Source organism: Artibeus jamaicensis, unplaced genomic scaffold (assembly GCF_021234435.1).
Source record: "Artibeus jamaicensis isolate MK-2021 breed Jamaican fruit bat unplaced genomic scaffold, CSHL_Jam_final contig_233, whole genome shotgun sequence".
NCBI lineage: Eukaryota > Metazoa > Chordata > Mammalia > Chiroptera > Phyllostomidae > Artibeus > Artibeus jamaicensis.
Window position 1 is genome coordinate 39,626,898 of NW_026521486.1, and position 26,738 is coordinate 39,653,635.

The 26,738-nt window shown below is 40.5% G+C and overlaps 2 pseudogenes; both read right to left on the reverse strand.

Annotated features, from left to right (window-relative positions):
* Positions 1-1,841: 1,841 nt before the first annotated feature.
* Positions 1,842-2,900, reverse strand: LOC119045123 (villin-1-like; annotated as a pseudogene).
* Positions 2,901-12,229: 9,329 nt separating this feature from the next.
* LOC119045089 (keratin, type II cytoskeletal 8-like) lies at positions 12,230-26,386 on the reverse strand (annotated as a pseudogene).
* Positions 26,387-26,738: the final 352 nt, after the last annotated feature.

Consider the following 26,738-nt stretch of genomic DNA (forward strand, 5'->3'; position numbering starts at 1 on the left):
TTTAACCAAGATCTGTTGAACCCATCACCTATTGTCTGACTTTTAGATTATTTTTTTCCATAGACTACACTAAATGCTTATTTTCAATTAAATGATAGGAATGATTGAACCATAACTGAGTTCTTCAAATTAAAATCATCCAAGATGTAAAAAACATTATTGCTAATATTTTTAATTACTAACCAGCATTAATATTACGATACAACCTACCCACAATCAGGTAGTGCACTGTGACACACTAGGAGTGCCCCAAATTATGATTTACTTATTTTTCAAATGTGTTTTAGAGTCAAAACAAAACAAAACAAAACAAAGAACCCCAAATTTTAAATGAGGATAGTTTTAAATCTATCTACTTAAAAAAGTAATATTTCTTTATCTTTCATTTTTCCATATGGAGAAAAAAAACTCCTTTCAGAAGCCAGCGATTGTCACTCTGTCTTCTTTGGGCACTTGAAATATTCTGACTGCCTGTGTCTCAGTTAGTGATGTGGAGTCAGCCACATGCAGAGGACCTCTCACTGTTTTTGTTTTTTAAGTTCCACCTGTGCCAGAGAAAGAGCGAGAGCAATACACAAACAGTGGTTCTCAACTCTGGGTACACATTAAAACAACTGGAAAACTTTAACAAAATATTCTTATTCTGGCTCCTTTTTCTTAGGAGATTCTAATCTAATTGGCCTGAGGTGGGGCCTGGACATCAGCATTTTAAAGACTTTCTAGTTGATTCTAATGGATAGCCAGGTTGAGGACCACTCTTGTGCAGAAGCCAAATATATGAGACCTGTCCGTAAAAAGTCCAGCCTTTGTTAATATAACAACGATGGTTTGTGCTACACTGATATAAACTGGCAGCCATGGAGAGTGGACTGGAATGAGCATGTGTGAACAATGATGACTTCACTGTACTAGGCAGTGGGGGGCAGTAGATGGCATTGAGTGAGCATGTGTACTGTGTGGCTGTCGCATTCAAAATGACTGAGTCAGTACAGCAATGAATCTGCATCGAATTTTGCATTAAGTTTGAACATTCCTCTGCGGAAACTGTTCACATGATTCAGAAGGCCACAGCTATGGGCAACTGGTGATCGACAGCTTCATCATGACACCATGCCTGCTCATGTATCATGTCTTCTGCAGAGTTTTTTTGAGAAACATCAAATCACCCAAGTGACTAAGCCTCCCTACAGCTCAGATTTAGCACCCTGTGACTTCTGGCTTTTCCCAAAACTAAAATCACCTTTGAAAGGAAAGAGATTTCAGACTGTTGATGAGATTCAGGAAAATACAACAGGACAGCTGATGGTGACTGGGAGAACTGTGTGAGGTCCCAAGGTGCCTACTTTGAAGGGGATTGAGGTATCATTTTCCTATGTACAATGGTCCTTGTATCTTGTGTCTTCTTCAATAAACTATTTTGGGGGAGGTTGGGACCACAAGGTCTTTATGGAGGCCTCATCTTTCTGGAGGAATAGATTAGTAAACAAAAGCATTGCCACAGACTGCTGCTCACAGGTACAAGTGTAACATTTCAATTAGTAAAGGATTAATAGCAAAATGAAACTGCTTCTCAACCACAGCCACTTTTCTAAAAATAGTCCCTTTTTGCTTTCTTGAGGTTTTGTTTCCATAGAGGCAAGGCAGAGAAGGCAGCGGGAGCCATCCCAAAGGCCTTGGTGAAATCTTCAAGGGACAGGTGCTCCTCCTTCCTGCTTGTGTCCACACCCTTAGGGAGTTCTTCCACCTGCTTGTTCACCAGCTGCTCCAGGGCATAAATGGGTAGAGGCCCAGAACTGAGGCTGCTGTTAGCATTCAACATACCCTGTTTAGGGCTTGTGATCTCAGCAGTGATCAGACTCCAGTCCCCAGAGCTGTTGAAACACGGCAGACTCTGCCCCATCATTCTGCACCTCTGCTTGTGTGCTTGTGGGAGTATTGGCTTTTATGAAGTTCAGGGCCTGGTTCAGGGCCCTTCCTACTCCTGGGCATTGTCATTCTTTCCTTTCCACACGTAGATCTTCAGGGCCCCCTGGTTCCTGATGTAAGAGTCTTCATGACTGAGCAGGTATTCTGTGAGTGGCTGCATGGTGACTTCTCTGGCCACCAGATTTCCCTCTGTGCCCAACACCAGGTACAACTTGAGAGTGGCCTTGAGCTCCACCACTGTATTAGGCACATTAAGGTTAAGCTGCCTTAACCTCCCTCCTCTTGCCCAGCACTTGGTTCATGACCTCCATCAGCTGCAGAGACTTCTTCTCATTCTCCCTGTCCACCACTGCTATGTGGTCCATCCACCACACTCCTGGTCTCAGATCTTCTTGGCCAGGGTCATACCTCTGAGTTTCTCCATATAGTTACTCTCTGGCCTGTTACACTGGCTGATAAGCTTCCCAAGGTCCAGGAGGAAAACATCCTCATGTTTGAAACTTTTCCAGGACATTTCCACCTCTCTGGTACCATGTTCCTCTTGCCTTTCACATGTAGCAGCCACCTGACTTAGCTGGAGTTTGTCTCCATGTGCTTCATGCTGGAAGCCATGTTCTCTTTCCAGCTCACAGGCCCTTCTTGAAGTAGCCTCAGAAAGTCTTAGTCTCTTTGCCTTGGATGTCATGGTGCTGGACAGTGGGGTCCCTTAGGAAGTTGTCCATCTACATGGTATAGATGGCAGCTGTGGCTTGCTCATCCTGGGACAAGGCCTGGCTGATCCAGCAGTGGATGTCATAGGACATCCTGCTGCCTTTTTTGTGGATATCCAGGACTACATAGCAGTCACCATCAAAGAAGCAGTCATAGATACTGGGAGGAATAGGCACCATCTGCCTGTTCCCGATCCTCCATATTTGCATACCAGGTATGGTAATGTTGAGGGAGCCTTCGACTTGGGTGCTCAGTTTGGTCATGGTGATGAGCCTGGCTGGAGAAGGCAGCTGCCACCTGGGAGATCTCAGGGAGCCATCGCCTCTATTTTTTACATTACATGGCTAGATACCTTCTGGACAGACCTCATATATGTGTCTAATGGAAAAAATTGTATTCTTTCCTTGGGCCACTGTAAAGGTATTCTTGTAAGATATATCATCAAGATTTCACTAGTACCTTTAGCTTCAGTTTGTTCAAGGAAGTATGGAGACAATGGGAATGACTTAATATTCCCTCAGAGGCAATTTTAGAAGAAGAAAGAGGCAATTTTAGAACAACTAGAATAACGTGATGTTTTACTTTACAAGTAAGTAGCTAATCCACAGAATGTACCATTCAGAATGCTAAATGGCGGGCAGAAAATGAAATAGGTCCTACAGGGTGTAGACAAACTGAGTCATAGATTCTTCAAAAGGAGATTGGGGCTATTCAGAATGCCTGTTTAGCCCTTTGGTTTGAAATCATAAAAATAATTACATTTTTTTTCCAAATGTCTTTCTGATCCATAGTCACATACAATAGTAAGCTGAAAGAACCGCTAATTTATACTCATATGGGGCTTTATAATTTAATGGGGTCTCATCATAGAATTCTAGAGTAAAAAGGATCTTCAGAGTAATTGGACCAAATCTCCTCTTATGTTTCTGAATCTCCGCCATCACACTCACAGCAAGGGGTGAGTACCTTTTGCTTAAACACTTCTAGTGACAAGGAAATCACTGGCCACTGGCTTGCCTTTCAGTCTGTTCATCTCCAGTTGTTGGAAAATTCTTTGTTGACTTTATAAAAATGAAATATTCTATAACTTCTATCCTTTTATTCTGTGGTGCTATCTGAAGGAAAAAAATCATTTGTAAAGGTAACAGTGCTAAGTCAACCAAATAAGAGAATTAGTGATTCTTTTCTGTGTAGATGAGAAGCATAAAAACAAAAATTACAGCACCTTTTAAAATATTATAAGATTGCTAATATTTTGCTGGCATGTAAAATGAGGTATTCTAATTTACCAAATATTAAAAGTAATAAGCGTATAATTCAATTTAGTAAGTAATGAGTGCCTCCTGGGCACAGAAATGTGAAGACAGAGAGATGTGAAACAAATGACTGTAGGCAAGTGAAGTTTTAGTTGCCCCAACAATTTTTAAGCTACAGCAAGCTCTTTCAATGCGAGAACTAATGTTTATACTTAAATTTCTCCTGGTCAACATAGTTATCAATGCCTTACACAAAGATACAAAAAACAGGTTAATCAAGTGTGCAGATAACATAAATCTGGGAATATGGAAAACAGTTATTGCAGTGCTGTGGGGCACTTACTGCAGCCTGAGATGGAAAAAAAAAATGTGTGCTCTATATACTCTTGCCAAAATGTCCTCCAATATTATGAACCAAATGGAAAAGGTAATAAACACTCTACAATCAAAAAGCATGACTATAAATACAAAGCTTCAGTTTGGACAGTCTGTTTGCCTGTCATCATCAGCTCTCATAAACCCACTGGTTTAGGAATGAGGTGGGTTGGGGGGCATTCGGGGGCTACCCTGGCCTGGGAGCTGCAGGCTATTTGAAAATGACTGTTTCCATTGCATCATTATGTGGGGTCATAAAACAAACAGATAAGAATAGTCTTTATTTAAAATTTTGATATTTTATGTATCATAATTTTTTTGCATAGATTTTGGTTTTAAAAATATTGCATAAAATATTTGCTATCATGAAGAGATATCTGTAATTCTATGTTCACTGCATCATTATGCATAATAGTCAAGGTATGGAAACAATCTAAGTGTGATGGATGAATCGATAAAGAAAAGGTGATACACACACACATATACATACACACATACACAATGGAACATTATTCAGCCATAAAAAATGGGTAGACCTAAGTAAAATAAATCCAAGAAAGACAAATACTGCAGAATATCATTTACATGTGGAATTAAAAAAAAGTTGAACTTATAGAAACAGAAAGTGGAATGGTAGTTGCCAACAGCTAGGGGTTAAGGGAAATACAGAGAGGCTGGTAAAAAGCTATAAACTTTCAGTTATGAGTAAGGTCTGAGGATCTAATATGTAATGGGGTGACTATAGTTGATAATACTGTATTGCATACATAAAATTTGCTGAGAATAGACCTAAATGTTCTCAAAACAAAACAAAACAAAACTCTAAACCAAAAGGTGAAAATGTGAGGTGATGGATGTGTTAATTAAGTCAATTGTAGGAATCCCTTCAAAATGCTCACATATACAAAGTCATTATGTTGTACACTTTAAACATATTAAAATTTTATTGTCCATTATACCTCATTAAAGCTGAAGCAATTTTGTCTTGATTTCTGAGAGTTTGAGTGCCCCTTAAATTTTGTCCTTGAAAAGAGTGTCTAACTTGTCTCACCTTAATCTTGGCCTAGCCCTGGGTCAATGAATTGAATAATTGAACAATGACTCATTTTAAAATACAACAGAACAAATGAAAGTAAACTAATAAGATGAAATTTATTCGGGATGCAAGTTCATCAGGAAGTTCACAGAGTCATTGAATATTCAGGGTTGGGATTCATGGTTTAGTGCCAGTTTATATGAAAATGAGTGAAGAGTTTTGGTGACTGTAGGCTCACTATGTGTATCAGTGTCACATAGTTATTCTCACTAATGCAATTCAATCTGTGAAGAACAAGAAACCACAAGGGCAACTTTATTCTACACTCATCAGGCCACTGGAGAATGCTAGATTGTTCACTAAAGATTAACTTCAACTAAGTAGAGCATATTCAGGAAATTAAGATGATGAGGGAATCTGAAAATAATGTCATATGGAGAATAATAGGAGAAAAACAAGAATTAGATTGGGCAAGGGAAGACTGATAGTGTTGGGAACAAGACAGCTCTTTGCAAACACAGTAGTTCTCCACCCTGCCTGCACATTGGAATCACATGCTCTCCAGACAACTCAATGTGCATCCAAATGTGAGAACCACAGATTTAAAAGACAAGTAATAGAAAGCTGTATTTTGTCACATTTCATGGAATAGGGCTAGGTTCCAAATGCGGAGGCTTCACAGAGAGTTACTTTGGTTCAACATCAAAAGCCCATTTGAACCTTATTTTCTATTGAGGAGGCTGCTGTCACAGTTACAGTTTAAATAGAGGTTGGGTGTTGTGGAGGAAACTTCACTTTGGCTGGGAGGATGAAATTAAATAATGTCTAATATTGCATCCATTTTTATAATTGTGTTACCCTGTGCCAAAAACTTAATTTAGCAATCCTCTTTAGAATGAATATCCTTTTGCTTACTTTGATCTTAGAGTCAGAGGTTCATTTACTGAATAACCTACCCATTTCTGCTCTGCTATTCAATTAAGATGGATTAAAGCTAGAATAATTACATTTGCAATGAGAGCTATTAGTCTGAGCAGATTACCTCCATGATAATCTAATTGCATAGGTGCAAATGACTTTGCAGAAATAAGTATTTGACAGAACATTGGTAATCATTCTTTTTTTTGTGCAGAATACAAATTGAAGTTATCTTAGGTAAAACTTAAGTACTAGTTTTAATTTTGATCTTAGCAGTAAAGGGGCAGTTGCAATTTTGCCTTGTAGAGAGTTGTGGGTAAGAAAGCAGGGTCAGTAGAGAGAACTATCCTTCATCTATTTCACAGAGCACTCTCTTCCTTTATTGAGTTCAGTGACAAAGTGATAGATGATGTATATGTACATCAGGTACTGAGATAATAAAAAGTTACAGCAACCAGAAGTATTAAATACTTAAGCAATGGTACTTAATGAGATTAAGCTCCTTCCAAAATTAACATCTCCATTTATTTCCAAGTATTCTCTTCTGATAGTTCACTTTTTCTTATTATACTTAAATATTTTAACTCATTCACTTTTAAATAATAAATTCAATAAAATATTTTATAAATCCTAGAAATTTCCCTTACAAATGTAAAAATTATTCATATTGAACAATGAAAACCTCAATTACTAACAAACACTGTAATTCACTTAAAAGTATTATCATGGAGCTGTAGTCTTGTGTGTTGCTATCCTTCAGATTGATATTTCTCAGTGTGGAATTGCAAAACTGTGACAGAGAAGAAAGAAATGAGTGTGAATCTATTACCACTGTTACAAAAAGCATTCATTAATTCCAAAAATATTTAATGAGTGCCTACTATGTGCCAGGTACTGTACTGGGTGATTGGCCTGCACTGAGAATAAGACAGACAACGTTCCTCCCATCGTGGAGCTTGGAGAGTAGATGATAAAAGAAATTGAATATTTAAGTGAATAAATTATGTGATTTAGGCATTGGTAAGTGCTCTAAAAGCAATGCACAGTCATAGTAATGTAGCAGTAAGAGATTAGGAGGTCACAGGGCAAGGGGAATTTATTTAGACAGGTAGAAAAATCTTTTTGAGGAGCACATTTCAGCAGAGTCCTGAATGGTTGAGCTAAGGAAAATAAAAAGATCTGAGAGGAGTGTGGTATCCCATCTCTGAGATAGCCCCTGATGATCTTTGCCCCCCAGTATTTCTGTCCTGTGTAGTCTCATCTTTCACCATATCAGTACCAGGACTGGTCTATGTGGCCAGTGGACCATAGTGGAAATGGAAGGAAAAGTCAGAGGTTAGAACACAAAAGGCATCACCATCTCCACCTTCATCTCTTGGAACATTTTTTTGAGAAACCAGTTGCCATATTGTGAGGATGCTCAAGCAACATTATGGAGGGGGCTACATGGTGAAGAACTAAGGTCTCCTGCCAATAGCCAGGAGTCAGCCACTTGAAGAAGCTGTCTTGAAAGTGAACCAACCCGCCAGGCCCCAGTCACATTTCAGATAACGAAGCAAAGCTGACATCTTATCCCAACCTTACTTGAGACCTTGAGCCAGGGTGCCCAGCTAAGCCTCTCCTGAATTTCAGACCCAGAGAAACTATGGTATAATAAATGCTTATTGTTTTAAGTAATGAAGTTTGGGGGTATTTTGTTACACAAAAATATATAATTAGGACAGAAGGAAATAACAAGGACAAAATATTTTGGGCCAGAACAAACTGGGCATGTTTGAAGAAAGACAAAACACCAATGTAGTTGGAGCTTAGTGAGGAGGGGAGAGTGGTGGGCGATTTCTGTTTCCAGCCTATTTTTGTTAAATAATGAAACATGGCAAAAATTTGTAAGTACTTGGTATATATTTTGTGTTGGTAGTTCTTTCCTTATCTTCTTGGGTTTTGTAAGGGGGTACCCTGAGAATGTACTTCTGGAAGCCAGGCATTAACTTGCTTTCCTCCTGAAAATACAGTCAGTGGCTTGCACCTTAGAGGTGATCATAAGACACCCTCGAGGGTTTAAAGAAAAATGTCCACCTGATTCAATGGCCCTCAGAAGACTATAGCAATCTCTCCTAATTGAAGTTACCCTTTATTACTTTCAGTGGCTTCCCAAAAGGATAGCTGACTTGTTATTTAATATGTTCACTTTTATTCCTATAATGGGCAGGACATTCAATTCTAGATAAAGTGATTTGAAATATTTCTTTGACTTTCACTGGGTTTTTCACCCAGTAAGAACTGGGTGCAGAAACACATTCGGATTAGTCCTCACTCTCTGACAAGCATTTTTATGGATGAGAGAATTGCCCAAGACTGATTTTTTTGGAGGGGCTCTGGGGTGGTGTAGGGGACCGGTTTGTCTCGTCCTGGCAAATGTGACTCAGCTCTGTATGGAAAACCTACAGAAGGGAAGTGGTGGGCAGGAGCTGGATCTTTAAACTGAGTTTTCCAATGGGAATCAGGCCTAGAAAATACTTATAGACTTATGGCTTGCTCTTGCTAAAACTCCTTCACCCTGGTCTAAAGCAACAAATGTATATTGTCTATCTTCAAGGTAACTTCCAAAGCCTGTGTGAGCTTTCCCAAGGACAGAGCTAATCAGCTCATTGCCATCCCCTCTGCATGTTATTTTTATTTCCTTGATTGTACCTAGAATGTAGACAACAATGTTCTATGTGATAGATAATAAATCTTTCTTTGATGTAAGACCCAAGGAAAACAATAAAAGCCTGTCTAGGCCAGGGTTGGGGTGCTCCCCTCTTGAGGGAGTGACTGAGGCACCATAGGCACTCTCCCCTTGGAGAGTAGTTCTGCCTGTTCCCTTTTCCCACTCGAGATTGTTGTCTGTGCATTGATTCTCATTGTCAACCACAACAGGCGAACTCTGCTGGACAGAGTCTGCAACAGTGTGGAATAATATACGTATTTTTCTTTGCCTGAATTAATGTTTCCAGCCAAGTAAAAAGGTCAGTACAGAAGCTTGAGGTGAAGGCTACCTGGATTTCTAATGCAGATCCTGCTGTATGGTATTTGTTTAGGTCCTGGACCTAAGCAATTTGTTTAGTTGGTTGGGTCCTGGACCCAGCAGGGCATGGTTGAGGTCAATCCTGTAGGTTGGCCTTATTCTGGGGGTTGAAGTTTTGCTGATTACCTTAATTAAGACTATTTATTTTTGAACCAGGAAAGTTGAGTGGATTAAGGCCTACCCTCTGTCAGATTAATTCAAGTGGCCAATGTGGTAATGTACTCATTGAAAAATTCACTAGAAGCCAAGTTGGTGTGGAAATGAGACATGGATAGTGTTGGGACACAATTCTCCTTGGGTCTCTTATATGTCTGTGTGTTTTGTAAACAGAGACAGAAAGATTAGTTTTTTTCCTGAACTATTCTTTCAAGGATACTAGTGTGGTGAATAGTCTTGTAAGACAGAGATGTGGTCCTTCAAGAGGAAAGGTCAGACTTGTTTACAGTCTTGGAAAAGAGCCTCTTCTGGAGGAAAGGGTGGGCATGCTGACTGCCCATTTTAAGAGACTTGGTTTCTCTAAGCTCTAAATTCCTCTCCTGTGAGATCACCTGCATGTGTGCAGGTATCACCTGGCTCTACTGTGACATCCTGTTGGTGTTGGAGTGCAGGGACCAACATGAGAAAATGCTGAAGTTCTGGCTACTGGTGTTGCTGTGAATAAGTAAGTAGAGCACTAGAGTCTTGTGTCTTGTAAGCATCTTTGAAACTGTGGCAGACTAGCTTGTTAGCTTGCAGGCAGGGTTAAATGTCAGACCCTTTGCAGTTCTTGACAGGCAGGTACCGTATTAGATTGCTTTCATTCTAAATCCCAATGACCATCTGGTTATGCTACCAAATAGGCCCCCTCTGAAGGTAGGAAATAAGGAGCAAGGCATCTGGAATGGCAGACATGCAGTCTTATTTAGAGTTTACAGGTATTCTCTTCCCCTTGTTAATTATACCGAGTAGATTGGCCACCCACCAGATTTTCCATAGGTGAATTAATCATTGATACACTTTTAGTTCTTTCAAGTTTTTTTCTATTAGTAACGTGACTGTAGTAAATATTGTTTTGAATTTGTGTCTTGAACATATCTGTATCTATAGGGAAAATTTCCAGCTAGAGAGTTCCTGGGTCAAAGTACGTGCTGATTACAATGAACAAACAAATCCACAATTTAAAAAATCTCTGCCTTACCCCCCTCCCCTAGCCATCCAGTTCTCCTTCCAAGTATCCACTGTTATCTTTCCAGAGATAATTTATATAAATACAATCCAAATGAATTCATGATACTGCCTCTCTTCTAGTTTTTAAAAATAAGAATAGTTCTATATTTTACACATTGTATTATATCCTAATTTTTTATTTTAATGTTATTTTGAGGTCTTTCTGTATCAGTCATAAAGAACTCCTTCATCGTTTTCTTATGGACGCACAGTTTTCCATTGTGTGGATTTTCCTTCCCAGTGCCCTACTGATCCCATACACTTTCATATCTGTCAGTTACTGCACCTTTGGGTGATCAACTAACTTGGCTTTCCTACTGCTGCACCACTAGGCTTCTTTTTTGGCAGCAATATTTTGTCTCCCTTAATTTGTCAGTGGTTGCACTTGGTGCAACAGGGCTCCAGCACTGGTTTAGGCACATAATTCTCTAAGTATCAATACATTCACAATCACTCTGTTAATCAATTATCTGATTTATTTTACATTGCTAGTAAGATAATATTTCTATTTTTTAAAAATTTCAGGTCTTGAATGTGTCCTCCAAAGTTATAATAGTTATTCACTGACATAGGGTAATGAGTCCTAAGTCTTGCCAGAGAAATTTCAAGATGTTACTATATTAAGAAAACACTTTCAAACATTTGACTTATATTTGTCTCCTCTTTTTTATGGTTGCTAGCAAAGACCTGGAGTGGCTTTGATCGTTGCTTGCAAAGATTATGTGAACCCACAGTGTATCAGTTTGAAAACTTTAATATTTGATATTTGTATTTAAAAAGTGGAAACAAAGGCTTTTAAAAATGGTATAAGATTGAGGGGAGGGTAATAAGACATTACAGAGCTTACCTGCATACTTAGATACTTTTCTGCTAAAATAGTGACTTGTTATGATATTGACTTGTGGTTGGTATGTTTATCTCCATACCTCCTTTGGTTTAAAATTTATTGTAATTAAAAACCTAATTATTAATATTTGTGTTTACCAGGAATGGTGTTTGACTTTGCAGTTTTTGAGTGTAATGTCATTTTTTTTGTTAATTGGTTTGCACTATTGGCTAATTTTAAAATGCTAGAAAGAATCCTGGAGACAAATGAACATAATTAAATCAGAGCATTGGTCACTTCTTACTGTCTGTTTTTCCAATGGGCAGAGAATTTCTGTAGACAGAAACAAAGTCTACTTAAAAGAAGAAGTAATTAAGGTTCCAATTTACATTTTCAGCAAGGATGAATCTCATAGTATTTAAGATGATCATTGTGAAATTTGATGATTATGAAATGTGAAAAGGGAAAAGCAGCACATGGGAAGATCTGTGTGATAATATACTGATTGAGAACAACACGTAAGACTTCATGGGGGTGGCTCTTGGTGTAGAAGCACGAAGTTCAGGGTTCGATTGACCTGAGTTTGGTTCCTGAATTCAATATCTACTATCTGTGAGATCTTTGTTAAGTTATTACATGTTTTATGTTTCAATTTTCTCATCTTTAAAATGGGTATAATAATATCTGTGAGCTGATAGTGAGCTGAGACTTTATTTTGGAGAAAAAACACTTGATTTGGCTTTTAGTTGGGGGCATAGATAAGAGGTGGTCCCCAGGCAGTAGACTCCCCTCACTAAGGGCGACCTGAGGCCTGGGGCTGCACCTCAGTTGGGTGTCCTGTGCTCTCTGCTCCCCTGCACAGCTTCTTTCCCGCCAGTTCAGAGGACAGGAGGGACTGCAGTAGTCGTTCACTTGGTCAGGACATCAGATGACTCAGACACTAGCTTCCCATCACAGATCTTAATCTTCTTCAGAACCACCATCTTGGAGAAGGTAGAGCTACTGTGTCTGAAGGAGCCAGAGCCCCACCAGGCAGCAGTTGAGCTTCTGGTAAACCAGGCTCAGCCCACCTGAGTAGCCATTGGTGATCTTGGTATGGATACTCATGTTCTGCATCCCAGACTCCAGCCAGTTATCTTCACCCTCCAGCAGCTGGTGGTAATCTCCATGTCCAGGTCCAGCTTGATGTTCATGAGCTCCTGGTACTCATGCAGCTGTCAGGTAATGTTCTGCTTGGTGGTTCTCAAAGAGACTTCCAGCTCAAACACCTTCGCCTGAGCACCTTTGATGACCAGCTTACCACGCTGCTTGTTATCCATGATGGCTGCCTCTAGGGAAGCCCTCTGGCCTATGAGGTCCTTGATCTTAGCATGGAGTTGGCTGATGCTCCGGTTCATCTCAGAAATCTCCACCTTTGTGTGATGCAGGTCATCCCCATGCTTTCCAGCCAATGTCTGCAGCTCTTCATACTTGATTTAGTGCATGGTCTCAGCCTTGGCTCGGCTGCCGTTGGCGATCTCCTCATACTGGACCTTGACCTCAGCGATGATTCTATTCAGGTTCAGGGAGTGGCTATTGTCCATGGACAGACAGCACTTCAGACATGTCAGAAATATGAGGCTGCAGCTCACGAATTTCCTCTCCTAACAGCTGTCTATAGAAGTTGATCTCATTGGTCAGCCCTTCCAGGTGGGACTTCATCTCTACCTTATTCACATAAGCTTCATCCACATCTTTCTTGATGATCTCGTCCTTGTACTTATTTTTCACATTCTCTACCAGCCCCTGCATGTTGCTAAACTCTGTCTCCAGCACCAGTTTCTCCTGGTTGTTTCCAGCTACCACAGAAGGTTGTTGATGTATGGGTTGGCCAAAAAGTTCACTTTTTTCCCCTATGATAGCTCTAGTAGTGCTTAATTATCTTTAACTTCCTTGAAACAATTATGTTTGATTGTATTGTGACAGCTATCAAGTCTGTGTACATTAAAAAAAGCTTATCAAAATTGGTAAATTTTTGTGTAGCCATTTTAATACTAAAGATGGGACAAAATATGCAACACTTATGGTATATTATGTTTTATTATTTCAAGAAAGGTAAAGATGCAACCAAAATGCAAAAAATAAAAAAAGATTTGTGCAGTGTATGAAGAAGGCGGTGTGATTGATTGAACATCCTGGAGATCTCTCAGTGGATGATGCTCTACAGTCAGATAGACCAGTTAAAAGTGGTAGCAATCAAATTGTGACATTAATTGAGAACAACCAATGTTATGCCACATGGGAGATAGCTGACATACTCAAAATACCCAAATAAATGAAGTTATTGGTGAAAGTGACAAACGTGTCTTTTATTTTATGGAAAAAACCACATGAACTTTTTGGTCAACCCAACAGCTCTCAAACATGTTGTCCTTGTTACTGTGAGTTGTTGTCTGCTGCTGCAGGGGACTCTACTTGGCCTCCAGAATCTATTCTGTTGCTCCAGATGCCACACCTTATTGAAGAAGGAAACAAACTTCTTGTTGAGCCTCTTGATCTTCTCCTTTTCCTGGTTGTATATGGCCTGGATATCGGGGTCCATTTCTAGCTTCATGGGGCTCAGCAGGTTTGTGGTTCACTTGGATGGTTCTGATGCTCCCCATACTCCCAGACCTGCCAAAATCTCTGGCCAGATTGTTGTTGGCACCCAGAACAACCTGGTAGCCCCTGCCCACTTGGGAAATGGCTAAGGAGCTAATGCTGGGTCAACAAGAGTCCCAGCGGCTGCTGAAGGCCAGGAGGCCAGAGGTTGACACCTTATAGTCTTCTGGGTCACTCTTCTGGACATGGTGGAGGCAAGAATGTCAAACCAGACAGAGACTGGAGAAGGAGCCCAAAAGTTCTGCCTAATAATATTTTTAAAAATTAAGTGAGGTAGCATACATCAAGTAGCTCATACATTCTAGGCACTTAATAAATGTAAAATTATTTTTCCTTCTAGTCTTATAAGATTAAGGAAGAGTAATTACAAATAATATAACAATGACAACAAAACTCTACCTATGAAATCTTTCTCCCTGCAGGTCACTTACATAAAGGCAGCCAGCCGCACCTTTTGGTTGGGGACTCATCACAAGCCAAAGAGATTAGTCTAAATTTAAGAACCAGGGACTTCAGATGGGCTATAAACAAAGAACATTTTGACTATTATTATAAAAAATCTAAGCTGATCTAACACACTTTTTTTCATGTCAGAATATACTTATTTATTTTCACAACTAAGTCCATCTTTTCCCCCCTGTGGTTAATTGGGGAATTATTATTTTTTTAACCTAGAATAATAAAACATATGATTGAGCACAGTAATTTATTCTTCAAATTGAAGAAATAATTCTTCCAATAGTTTCATATAATTATCCCCTGAATTTAAAAAAGTATTTACTTCTTGTGATATGATGTATAAATCAATGATTAAAAATGAGCACACAAACAGAATATGCCAAAAATGCATGCTTTCCAGTTTGGGGGGTGCATGAGGAGAGGTGCAAGAAGGAAGAGGGATGGGGAATTGAGAGGTAACTAATCTCTGGGAAGATGAAAGTAATGTAAAAAAAAAAACCCTGGAAAACTTTGATGAATAATTAGTGCTAAATAAATTCAACAGACATCAAAAGTAGCTACTGCACTTAGGAAGAAAAAGATCTACAGATAAAAGGTAGAGAATTTCTGACCATTAATTCACTTGTTCAACTAATATTTGAGTGACTATGATGTGGCAAATAGAGCTAAAAAACGTAGGAATATGTGGGGGAACTGGATAGAATCACATTTGTTACTGAAAGACGTTATCAGTACCTTTGATCAGTGTCTGCCCTTTTCCCTCACGCTCCAGCCTCTGGTAGCCCCTGTTCCACTATCTGTTACTGTGAGTCTTGAGAGTCTTCATCACTCATACACGTGGGATCCTGAGATTTTGCTCAAAACACTCTGGGAGTGGCATTTAAAGCCCGTGAATCATGGTGCACAGAGCTTGACTTCAGCATTCACCTTTTTGAAAATGACTACAGGAGGATCAGTGTGGCCTCATCTGTGAGATAAACAGGAATGTGGAATGAGATGCTTTGGGGGTGTCCATTTATAAATATATAATAAAATAACACTTCTTTTTCTGTGGCTAGCTTGGGTTTTTAAAAGACATTACTTTAACACTTATCACCTCAACTCCTATCCCGCCATTCCAACCAGGCAAGAGGAAGGAAAAGGAGACCCAAGTATTACAACTTGTGAACATAATGCGGGTAGTGAGGGATCTAGTGTGTGACCCGAACACTGAAATCCAACCGAGAGGCACCGCTGTCTCTGTCCCTGAGTGGCCACATTAAGCTTCCTGGCACTTTCTCCGAGTCTGATGCTGGGCACCGTCTGCATTTCTCATCCAGACAGTCAATGTTTCAAACTCAAGAATTTGGGGACAGAGGTGAAGTTTTTCCAAATCTCTAAATCATTTATCATTCCTCCTGTGGAGGAAAAATATTTATTTGTTCCTCAGAAAGAGCCACAAAACACATTTGATTATAGCGCTTTCCTGACACTTGATTTATTTTACCGCTAGATCTGTTTTTAAAAATAGAAAGCAAATTATTATGCCTGAGCGACTTCAAAGCTTTTTTACCATTCCCATTCGCCACCATGTGGCTTCCATGGAGGATGCTGGGGGCTGAGGGCGACCGGGAGTGAGGAGGAGAAGGGGAGGAGGGGAGGAAGGTCTGGAGAAACGATGAGTAGTGGCAAATTGCCAGAGCTCGACAGTTTGAAATTACAGCCTGGATGAATTACTGATTGTATTTCCTCAGCTGAACTAAAGCTTGCAAGTCTTGGAAAGAAAAACAAGAAAATGAATTCTTGAGGTAGGAAGAAAAAGATCACATACATTCCAAGGTGGCTGGACTAGAATCAATGGAGAATATTTTCATAATTTTTTTTGCATATACAGGCCTTATTTGCGAAAACATGATTTGGAGAGAGTGATGAGGGGAAAATAAAAAGAGCCGCAAGCATTTCAATATTGATTATTTTCTTCTTGCTTTGATTTCACTTTCAGGAGAGTAGAGAAAGAAATAGCTTCTTAAGAACAATCCCGAAGAAGTCAGTTCAAGGCAGATAACGTCTAGTGAGAACTAGAGTATGCTGTATATATATATTTTTAAATAGATTTTGAGGCCCTGGCTGGTTGTGGCTCAGTTGGTAGGAGCTTTGTCCTGCACACTGAAAGGTCAGGGGTTTGATCCTTAGTCAGGGCACACACCTACACTGTGGGTTCCGTCCCAGGTTGGGGTATGTACAGGAGGCAATCAGTTGATCTTTCTCTCTCACATCAATTTTTTTCTCTCTCCTTCTTTCCCTGACCCTCCCTCTACAGGCAGTGAAAAAATATCCTCAGCTAAGGATAAAAAAAAGACTATATTTTAGAGCAGTTTTAGGTTCAGAGCAAAATTGAACAGAAGATGTAGAGATTTCCCACATACCCTCTGCACCCACACACGCATAGGCTCTCCCATTATCAACATCCCCCACCAGAGTGGTACATTTGTTACATCTCATAAAGCTTGATACATTATAATCACCCAAACTCCATAATTTACATTAGGAGTCACTCTTGGTGTACACTCTACAGCTTTGGACAAATGCATAAGGATGTGTATCCATCATTGTAGTGTCATACAGGGTAGCCCCACTGCCCTAAGAATCCTCTGTGCTTTGCCTATTCATTGCTCCCTCTGCACAACCTCTGGCAACTACTGATCTTTCTACTGTTTCCATAGCATTGGCTTTTCTAGAATGTGATATAATTGGAATCATACAGTATGTAGCCTTTTAACATAGCTTCTTTTACTTAGTTATATGCATTTAAGTTTTCTTTATATCTTTTCATGGCTTGATAGCTTATTTCTACTTAGTGCTGAATGATACTCTAGTATCTGAATATACACAGTTTACTTATCCATTCATATACTGAAGGGCATCTTGGTTGCTTCCAAGTTCTTGCAATTATAAATAAAACTGCTATAAACACTCATATGCAGACTTCTTTGTTGACATAAATTTTCAGTTCCTTAGGGTAAATGCCAATGAGTGTGATTACTGCATCACTACTTTAATTTTCATAAGATTACTTACTCTTCACTTCATCTTTATGTAGATAAGCTTGTATTATGTTTTTAAGGGTCCAGAAAAATTCATGCACTTTGTTCCCATTTCTGCATGTTTATTTTTGAGTTCTTTGTCTTCTTTGGAATGAAGTAAAAGAAAATTTGAACTAACCCATACAGTTAAAAACTTGGACTCTGCACTAAACTCTGCTTTGGCATTCAATTTCCTTAGAGGAGTGTTGCTCAAATCTCAATGCCTTTCTTAAGTTTCTGGACTTGTGAAACTTATTTTCTTGTTGAACATTAAGGAGTACTTGGGCTTATTGTCAAGAATTACAGAAAACCAAGTAACTTGCAAATACAGAATGAATCAAATCCGACCTTAAGAACTGTATGACCTGGCACTAAAATGTGTTTTCAAACTGTTGTATCCCTTTCTTTCCTTCCTCCCTTATCCCTTCCTCTCTCTCCATCTCTCTCCTTTCTTTTTAAAAATGTGATTAACAAATCCTCACCCAAGGATATTTTTTATTATTATTTTAGAGAGAGAGTAAGGAAGGTGGGGGAAAGAGAGAGAGAGAGAGAGAGAGAAACATTGATTGGTTGCTTCCTATATGTGCCCTGACTGGGGATTGAACCTGCAACCTAGGGATGTGCCCTGATGGGGAAATGAACCTGTGGCCTTTTTGGTGTATGGGACAACGTTTCAACCAACTGAGCCACCCAGCAAGGCCTCCCTTTTTTCATCTCTCTTTCCTTTTTTTTTTTTTTCCTTTTTTTTTAATTAAATAAATTTATTTATTTATTTTTGAATTGTTTATGCTGTTACAGTTGTTCTATTCCCCCCTTCATTCCCCTCCACCCTGCCCCCCCAACCCCCCCATTACCCCCCCTTTAGCTTATGTCCATGTGTCTCAAGTCCTTTAGGTTCTGTATTTCCCATACTATTCTTGCCCCCCCCATCTATTTTCTATCTACTGTCTATGCTACTTATTTTCTGTACCTTCTCCCCCCCTTCTCCTCCTCCTACACCCCTGTTGCTAACCCTCCTTGAGATCTTCATTTCTATGTTTCCACTCCCGATCTAGCTGTCCTTTTAGTTTGCTTTCGTTTTAGGTGTGGTTGTTAATAACTGTGAGCTTGTTGTCCTTTCACTGTTCATGTTTCTTTAACTTCTTTTTCTTAGATAAGTCCCTTTAACATTTCATATAATAAGGGCTTGGTGATGATGAACTCCTTGAATTTGGTCTTATCTGAGAAGCACCTTATCTGTCCTTCCGTTCTAAATGAAAGTTTTGCTGGGTAGAGCAATCTTGGTTGTAGGTCTTTAGTTTTCATGACTTGGAATATTTCTTTCCAGCCCCTTCTTGCCTGTAAGGTCTCTTTTGAGAAATCTGCTGACAGCCTGATGGGGACTCCTTTGTAGGTGATTGTCCCCTTAGCTCTTGCTGCTTCCAGGATTCTCTCCTTCGTTTTAATTTTGGCTAATGTAATTATTATATGCCTTGGTGTGTTTCTTCTTGAGTCCAACTTTTTTGGTACTCTCTGGGCTTCTTGGATTTCTTGGAAGTCTGTTTCCTTTGCCAGATTGGGGAAATTTTCTTTTATTATTTGTTCAAATAGTTTTTCCACTGGTGGTTGTGTCTTTCCCCCTTCTGGTACCCCTATAATTCGGATATTGGAGCGTTTATGGATGTCCTGGAAGTTCCTAAGCTTCTCCTCATTTTTCTGAATTCTTATTTCTTCATTCCTTTCTGATTGATCATTTTTTTCTTCCTTCTGGTTCACTCCATTGATTTGAGTCCCAGTTTCCTTTTCATCTCTATGGGTTTCCTGTGGAATTCCATTCATTTCCCTTAATTTAGCCTTCATATGTTTCTCTAATTTGTGGCTATAGTCCACCAGATCTGTGAGGAAGCTGACGACCAGTGTTTTAAACTGTGCGTCTGAGAGATTTGCTATTTCTTCGTCACTTACGTTTATCTCCGGGACTTTGAGGTCCCCCTGCGACATTTTTGGTCTGTTCTGGCCCTTTAAGTGAGAGAAGCGGCGCCTTGGAGTCCCAGGTCGCTGGGTTGTGACCTGTATGTGGGGGCGTGGTCAGAGCGGGGAGAATGGCGCCGCCGCAGCCGGTCCCACCGCTCACTCCCTCACCCGCGCGTATCCGGGCACCCACAGTCAACTCGCTGCCACCGCCTCCCCACTGACTCCTCCGTAGTCGCTCACCCGGTGGGCCGCTCACTAGATCCAATCCTGGGTTTGGAACCCGTGCGACTGGATTCGCGCGTCTGGATTCCGCGCCCGCGCCCGGGTCGATCGAGTTCTCCTTTGTAACTCCTCACCCGCCGCCGGTTTCGCCCCTTACCGGTCGGGCCGAAGAATTTGTTGTTTGCGGACTTCCGAAAAGTTCAGTTTTCCGTGTTCTGGTTGTGTTTTCTGATGCTAATATTTAGTTGTCCTTAAACTTGGTTGTGAGAGGAGGCAAGGCACATCCACCTTAAACCTCCATCTTGGCAGAAGTCCCTTTTTCTTCTCTTCCTTCCATCCATCCTTTATTATTCACTCATATATTTAATAGTTACTATAAGCCAGACTGATAGCAGCAAGGCAGAATGAAAGGTAAAGCAGTATGGAAATGTAACTACTAAGCCTGTAACCTTCATCAGAGAAGATAAAGGGTGAGATCCATAGATCAACCTAGTAACTCTGAAAACCAAGTATCATGAGGAAAATATGTTGGTGAAGATACAGCTCCAGAAACTATACCTGAGAACATCTGTAGTGTGAAAATAGAGAGTATGCCCCTTATGAGATTTTCTTGTCATATAGTATATCAATGAACATTCTGACTGAAACACATTTCTTGCTGTTAAGTAAAAGGTGACATTTCTTCCCTCCTCCCTCCAACCCCACAACTAGACCCAGGTTTGTTCATTATCACTGACTGTTTGAAAGACGATTATGGCTTAGATGTGATCCCTTAAATGCTGACCTTATAAAAAAGACTTGGGTGTAGGTAGTTCATCTGGGCAGATCCCAGGATATACAAGGGAAAGAGCTGTGAGGGTAAGAGGGAAGGAAGAGAGAAAGGCCCTGGAGGGTGCACTAAACAAGGCGGGATGCCTCTGTAGGCAATGGGGCTCAGTCTGGCCAGGGATGCTCTCGGGGACTTAGAGTTACTCCCTGTGGACAAGGAAGTTGGGGTATTTATTTCCTTTTCTCATCGTCAAGAATTGCTCCTTGTGTTGAATCCTCAGCACTTCCAGAATGCCCGCAAGTAGGGATAAAAAGAGCCTTTCTTATTATACTAGCTTTGCTCAATAACAGCAAAAGTGTGGGAATACAATGCACACTTGAAACAGACCCATTAAGTCTTTTACATGATCATCTGTGCCTGAACAGTGTCTTAGAGGGCAGGAAGCGCCTGCTGGTGGATAAACAGCTTGCACAGTGTTTGAGGTGGCAGTTGTCAGTGGACCCAGAAATTGTCCTTGGGAACTACAGGAACTCTCTGGGGAGAGATGGAAGGGACTGGGCTCATGGTATCTATATGAGTTTTAAAGTATTTAGAATTTTTTACTTGGTGGAACTTGAAATAAATTAAGAATGATGCCTTGAAGCCTCCTCAGTGGTTGCCTTTCACTGGTACTAAGTCTATGCATGCTAGGTGGTGAAGTATGTCTTCACAGACTGGGGCTATTGTGGGGAAATGATAAAAGGTCACCTGTGTGAGCATTGTGGTGAGAGTGAGGGCCTTACCTCCCGAGTTTTAACACCGAACTCTGTACAACCTGCTAGCACATCACCCTTTCAGGAATCTCTGTCAGAGGGGCATACTGCAAGGATTAGCAAAACTAGTCTCTGTAAGACTGCCTGGAAATTCTCATAGAAGATTCTTCACTTATTAAGAAATAAGTAAAAAATAAAGATTAAAAAAATAATTATTTGACAGTTTCAGAAAATAGTTGAAAACTACTTGTCGACTTAAGCACATCGTTAATGTCTACAAACCATATGATAGGACACACGCACACACACACATATATATATATATATATGAGTAATAGATCTCAGTCAGGTAGCTTTTAAAAAATCTTTTATCAGAGAAGCGGTCACATTTCAGTGTGGACATTTGCACTGAGGTGGTCAAAGCTATTATTTCCATCTGAATGGCAATAAGCTGTCAACAGTGCACCCAACAAACCAAGTTTAGCAAGACAAAGTGTAATTTATAGGCAAAAAGACAATGCCTACAATGTAGGATGCTTTTCTATAGTTAGTGCAGCAAGAAATAAAACAATAACTTTATTATAATGAGAGATAATATAAATACAATAGAATTTCAAGATTTTCATGTCTTGGAGAACGTTCTTTTTAAAGAGAATTTTATTTGCAGTACCCAAAGCTGGGCATTACACATAAAAGTGGATATTTTCAACTCTTTGCTGTCTTCCGTATCTTCTCTTATACACAAGCAGAAATGAAGTCAATAGCTAGGCAAGACTAACTACTAAAAACAGTTATGCAGTAGTTAATTTACATGTAATATTGGGCACAGTCTATAAGTGGGGGAATTTATATGGAAGATCTGACAAATTTTACTTAAAGTAGAATGAGGAGGAGGAACACTTGATATATATCACATGTGGGAAAGTTTATTCTCGTCATGCTTATTCAATGTCTCTTAGGTACACTGTTAAAGATGCAAAGATAATGCAACATAGTACCTGTTTTTGTAGGAATTCATAGTTTCTTGGGAAAGAAAAACATGCAGTCTTTTTGCATTGTATTTCCTGTTGCTTGGTTGGAAAAATGTATTCCTCTAGAGGCCTCTCAGGCTGGACCACAGCGGAGAGGGCTTTTATGAACCTTTGCCTGGACTAGGATTTTTAACTGTCTTTTCAGAAAGTTATAAAGCAAAAAGACTACTTTCACTGAATTTTGTTTATCTCCTCTTTAAAAGGAATGACTGGACTGCTTACCATTTAAGTTCTCATGTAGCTATAATTCTACATTTAATATAGGTAGAATTACAATGCTACATAGTAATATAAATGGGTTAGGGAGTAGGGTTGGTGAGAGTGGAAAATTCTCATAAGCAAAAGAAAATATGGCTCCCAACCTGAAACTCTTTTGTAACCTAGTGCGTATTACTCTGTACCGTAGAGCACATTTACCCAGGCCTGATGAGAATTTTTGGTGACTGAGTACACAGCCATGAAGCTTTACATTCTTGTCCTTTGACTCATTCATTTGACCGAATCAACTTGAATTCTTTATTTAATTTACAACCACTTTATAAGTTTGTATTACTCAGAAAGCCTACACAATTGCATGTTGAGATCTGGGAAAAACAGAGGCAGTTGCTTTCAGTTTATACATGAGAGATGTAGTGCATTCCTGGTATGCATATGATTAAATAGCCTGGGGCAGTTAATTTGTTTCAGATGCAATCTAGACAACATAAGACTCCTCAGCAGCAGATGAGCTGGAAGGACTGGCTGTGGCAGACCCCTGGGAGAGAGGAATGTTTTATTTTGTCATGTTTGGTATGTAGTCTCTTTTTATTAGATCAGGCTCTTATTTCTTGACTACTTTTCCTATGGCCCCTTTGTGTGGGCAACATTACTGGGGCTTTAAAAATAGCGTATTGAACCAACAGAAACTGTAAGACACCACAATGACATGGTGATTGGCTATAAAAATCTTCCCTGAGCCAGATGCTTCGTTTATGACTAACTTCACTCAGATCTGCTCATTTAATATTGGTGCTATTTTAAGTCAAAAATGTTCTCTCTTTCAAAGGATATTGTTAAGTTATCAGATGCTTAAGAGATGACAGTGAGCTTTCAGACAAAAGCTCACGAAGCATCCAATGCACTTGTGTGTCCTGCGATGTGGGATTGGCGCTGAGAGCCCAGACTGCCATTGGTGCAAGAAGCTAATGGACACTGTATTGTACAGCCTCTCAGATCCCAGGGCCAGTGTAGGGAAACTTAAGGAAGGGGGCGGGCATGAGGAGGACACTGGGGGATGTGGGTATTCGACTGCACTTTTGTATTTAGCTACCTGGTTGTCCTCTAAGACCGATAGTTTATCTAGTACCCTCTATGTGCCAGAGCACTGCTCTGTACACCTCATTGTTATCTAATTTACCCTTTCAATGGGTCTTCGAGGTATCTACTCTTTCTGCAAACAATTGACCCAAGTCTTACTTGTCTGATGGTCTAGATGAGGTGTTGTTAACACTAATGCCCACATGGCAACAGTACTTAGGCCCCTGTGTGTGAGAGCCACCCTTCCAGGCTTTCCCCATGAGTGTCTCATGTGGGCTTGAGAACAAGGCTCCTTCTGTTCTTCCACTCTGACTGACGTGGTCAGCCCTGCCTCTCCTGGAAATGCTCTCTCCAAGCACTGATGACAACTGAGCTAATCTGGGCTGCAGCTGCCCTTGGACCCCTTAGCACCAAGTCTGAATTGAGGTCAGTGGTAGCATGGGGTGCTGTGAAGTAAAGGGATTCAGGGTAAAGGATGACTTTATTTTCATTTCTGTGTAGCACTTTCCACCCAGACCTGAAGCAGTATTGTTTGTGCTGTTGTTGAATACCCCCTCCCCACAGCTCCACCAGTTACTGCTCTTCAAATTCTGTTCCTAACTCCCTTTTCCATTGGGGTTCAAAACTAATGAAGGGGGGGGAGAGAGAGGAAATACCCTTTCGCTCTCTTCATCTTCCCCATCTCGTCCCTGTTTCCAGTATTGCAGCCCACTCCTCCCCACCTGGTCTTTCTTCAGGTCAAAGATTAGAAAACTCTTATGCCTATCAACTCATGCAATAGATACATGAATGGACCAGCTCCACACACAGATGACCAGTGTCTGAAATCCCTTTCAGAATCAGCTGGGGAACTGGCTGAAACAGCCTCTGAGCTTCCACTGAAACAGAGCAGTGTGACTGCAAAGGGTCCTGCTCTTCTGTCATCATACCACTTCCCAACACAGGCTGAGAAATTAGTGTTTCTGACTCACCCCACTCCAGAAGACCTGATTCCTGATCCCTAATTATAATGATTCTGAGGGAAGAGAAATAAGAACACAGAAAACGTCCTGAATTTTAGTACATAAAACTTGGTGTTATTTGAAAGTTAATCTAAGACAGTGGTACTGAAAAGTGTCATGTTAAGAAAACAGTACCCAAAGAACAATGGAGTCTGCCAGGAAAAACATCCCCTTTTCATGACAGTTTGAATGCGGCAGTAATCTATCATTTCCAGGTGTATGACTAATTGAACATGTTTTTATTTTTTAATATATTTTATTAATTATGCCATTACAGTTGTTCTAGTTCCCCCTTCATTTCCCTCCACCCTGCACATCCCTCCCCCACCATTCCCCCCTTTAGTTTATGACCATGTGTCTCAAGTTCTTTAGATTCTATATTTCCCCTACTATTCTTGCCCTCCCCCTATTTATTTTCTACCTACCATCTATGCTATGTATTTTCTGTACCTTCTCCCCCATTGTCCTTCCCCCACTCCCCTGTTGCTAACCCTCCATGTGATCTTCATTTCTATGGTTCTGCTCCTGATCTAGCTGTCCTCTTAGTTTGCTTTTATTTTAGGTATGGTTGTTAATAACTGTGAGTTTGCTGTCCTTTCACTGTTCATCTTTTTTATCTTCTTTTTCTTAGACAAGTCCCTTAAACATTTCCTATAATAAGGGCTTGGTGATGATGAACTGCTTGAATCTGAGCTTCCTGGATTTCTTGGAAGTATATTTCCTTTGCCAGATTAGGGAAGTTCTCCTTTATTATTTGTTCAAATAAGTTTTCCACTTGTGGCTGTTCCTCTTCCCCTTCTGGTACCCCTATAATTTGGATGTTGGAATGTTTAAAGATGTTCTGGAGGTTCCTAAGACTCTCCTCATTTTTTTGAATTCTTGTTTCTTCATCCTTTTCTGTTTGGTCATTTTTTTCTTCCTTCTGGTCCACTCCTTTGATTTGAGTCCCAGTTTCCTTTCCATTACTATTGGTTTCCTGTGTATTTCCATTCATTTCAATTAGTTTAGCCTTCATATGTTTCTCTAATTTGTGACTAAAATCAACTAGTTCTGTGAGCATCCAGATCACCAGTGTTTTGAACTGTGCATCTGAAAGTTTGGCTCTTTCTTCATCACTTAGATTTATTGGCTCTGGGGCTCTGAGTTGTTCTTGACTCATGTTTTGGTCTGTTCCTGCCTGTTATGTATGAGGAGCGGAGCCTTGGTTGTTCACCAGGGTAGGGCCACCCAGGGTAGCTGGTTTGTGACACTGTAGGTGGGGGCAGGATCAGAGAGGGGCAATGGCAGTTCCCTCAGCCGCGTCTTGCCGCTGGGGCCTGCGCGGTCTGTCTCACTGCTAGCTCCGTCACCGGTATATCTGCATGGGAATGTGTTCGATCAGCCCTCAGTGGGTCTGCCAGCTTCTCCACACCTGGCATCCGCCCATGGCTGCTGGTGCACCTGGGTAGCATGCCCAGGTCAGTCCAGTGGATGTTTCCTGCCTGACCCCGCTCTGCTGCTAGCTCTGCCCCTGGCTCTGCCCCTCTTACCAGTTTGGCTGAAGGTTTCGTTATTGTCAGACTTCCATGTAGTTCAATTTTCTGTGGTTTGGCTGCATTTTTGTTGCTAAAACTTTGTTGTTTTTAAACTTAGTTGTGGGAGAAGGTGCAGTGCTTCCACCTACACCTCCATCTTGGTGGAAGTCTGAACATGTTTTTAATTGTACCTTTGATGCTGCACTGAACAATGCACGTTAATCTACACATTTTAGCTTGGTAATACATCTGAGTTTTCCTCACAACTCCACTCTTCTGAGTTTCATGAAAACACACTGCAGGCTGCTCCGTCTCTGCCCAATCTCTGGCCAAGGCTCTGCGCTCTGTGCTGTCCTCTGCAGCCATCACGGAGGTTCCAAACTCATTCAAGGTAGGGAGTCCCTGACCAGCTGCACTTCCTTCTCTTTGGCGCTTGGAAAATGTTAACTTGCAACTGTCACTCTTCCTCCCACTGTGCTTAATGTCCCTGACAAGGTATTAAGGCACCAGAAACCCCACTGTTTAATAATAGTCCAGACTGTAATATTTTATTGGTGCTTTTAAGTTTTAAGGTCCTTCGCTGACAATCACATTTTATGCTGCTACAAGCCTAGCAGAGGGTTGGAGCTGATGTTACTCTCTGGCTTACACCTGACAGAGAGGAAATGGTTGAGAGGTGTGCCTAAAACCATCCACTTTGTGGATGTCCTAACTCTTT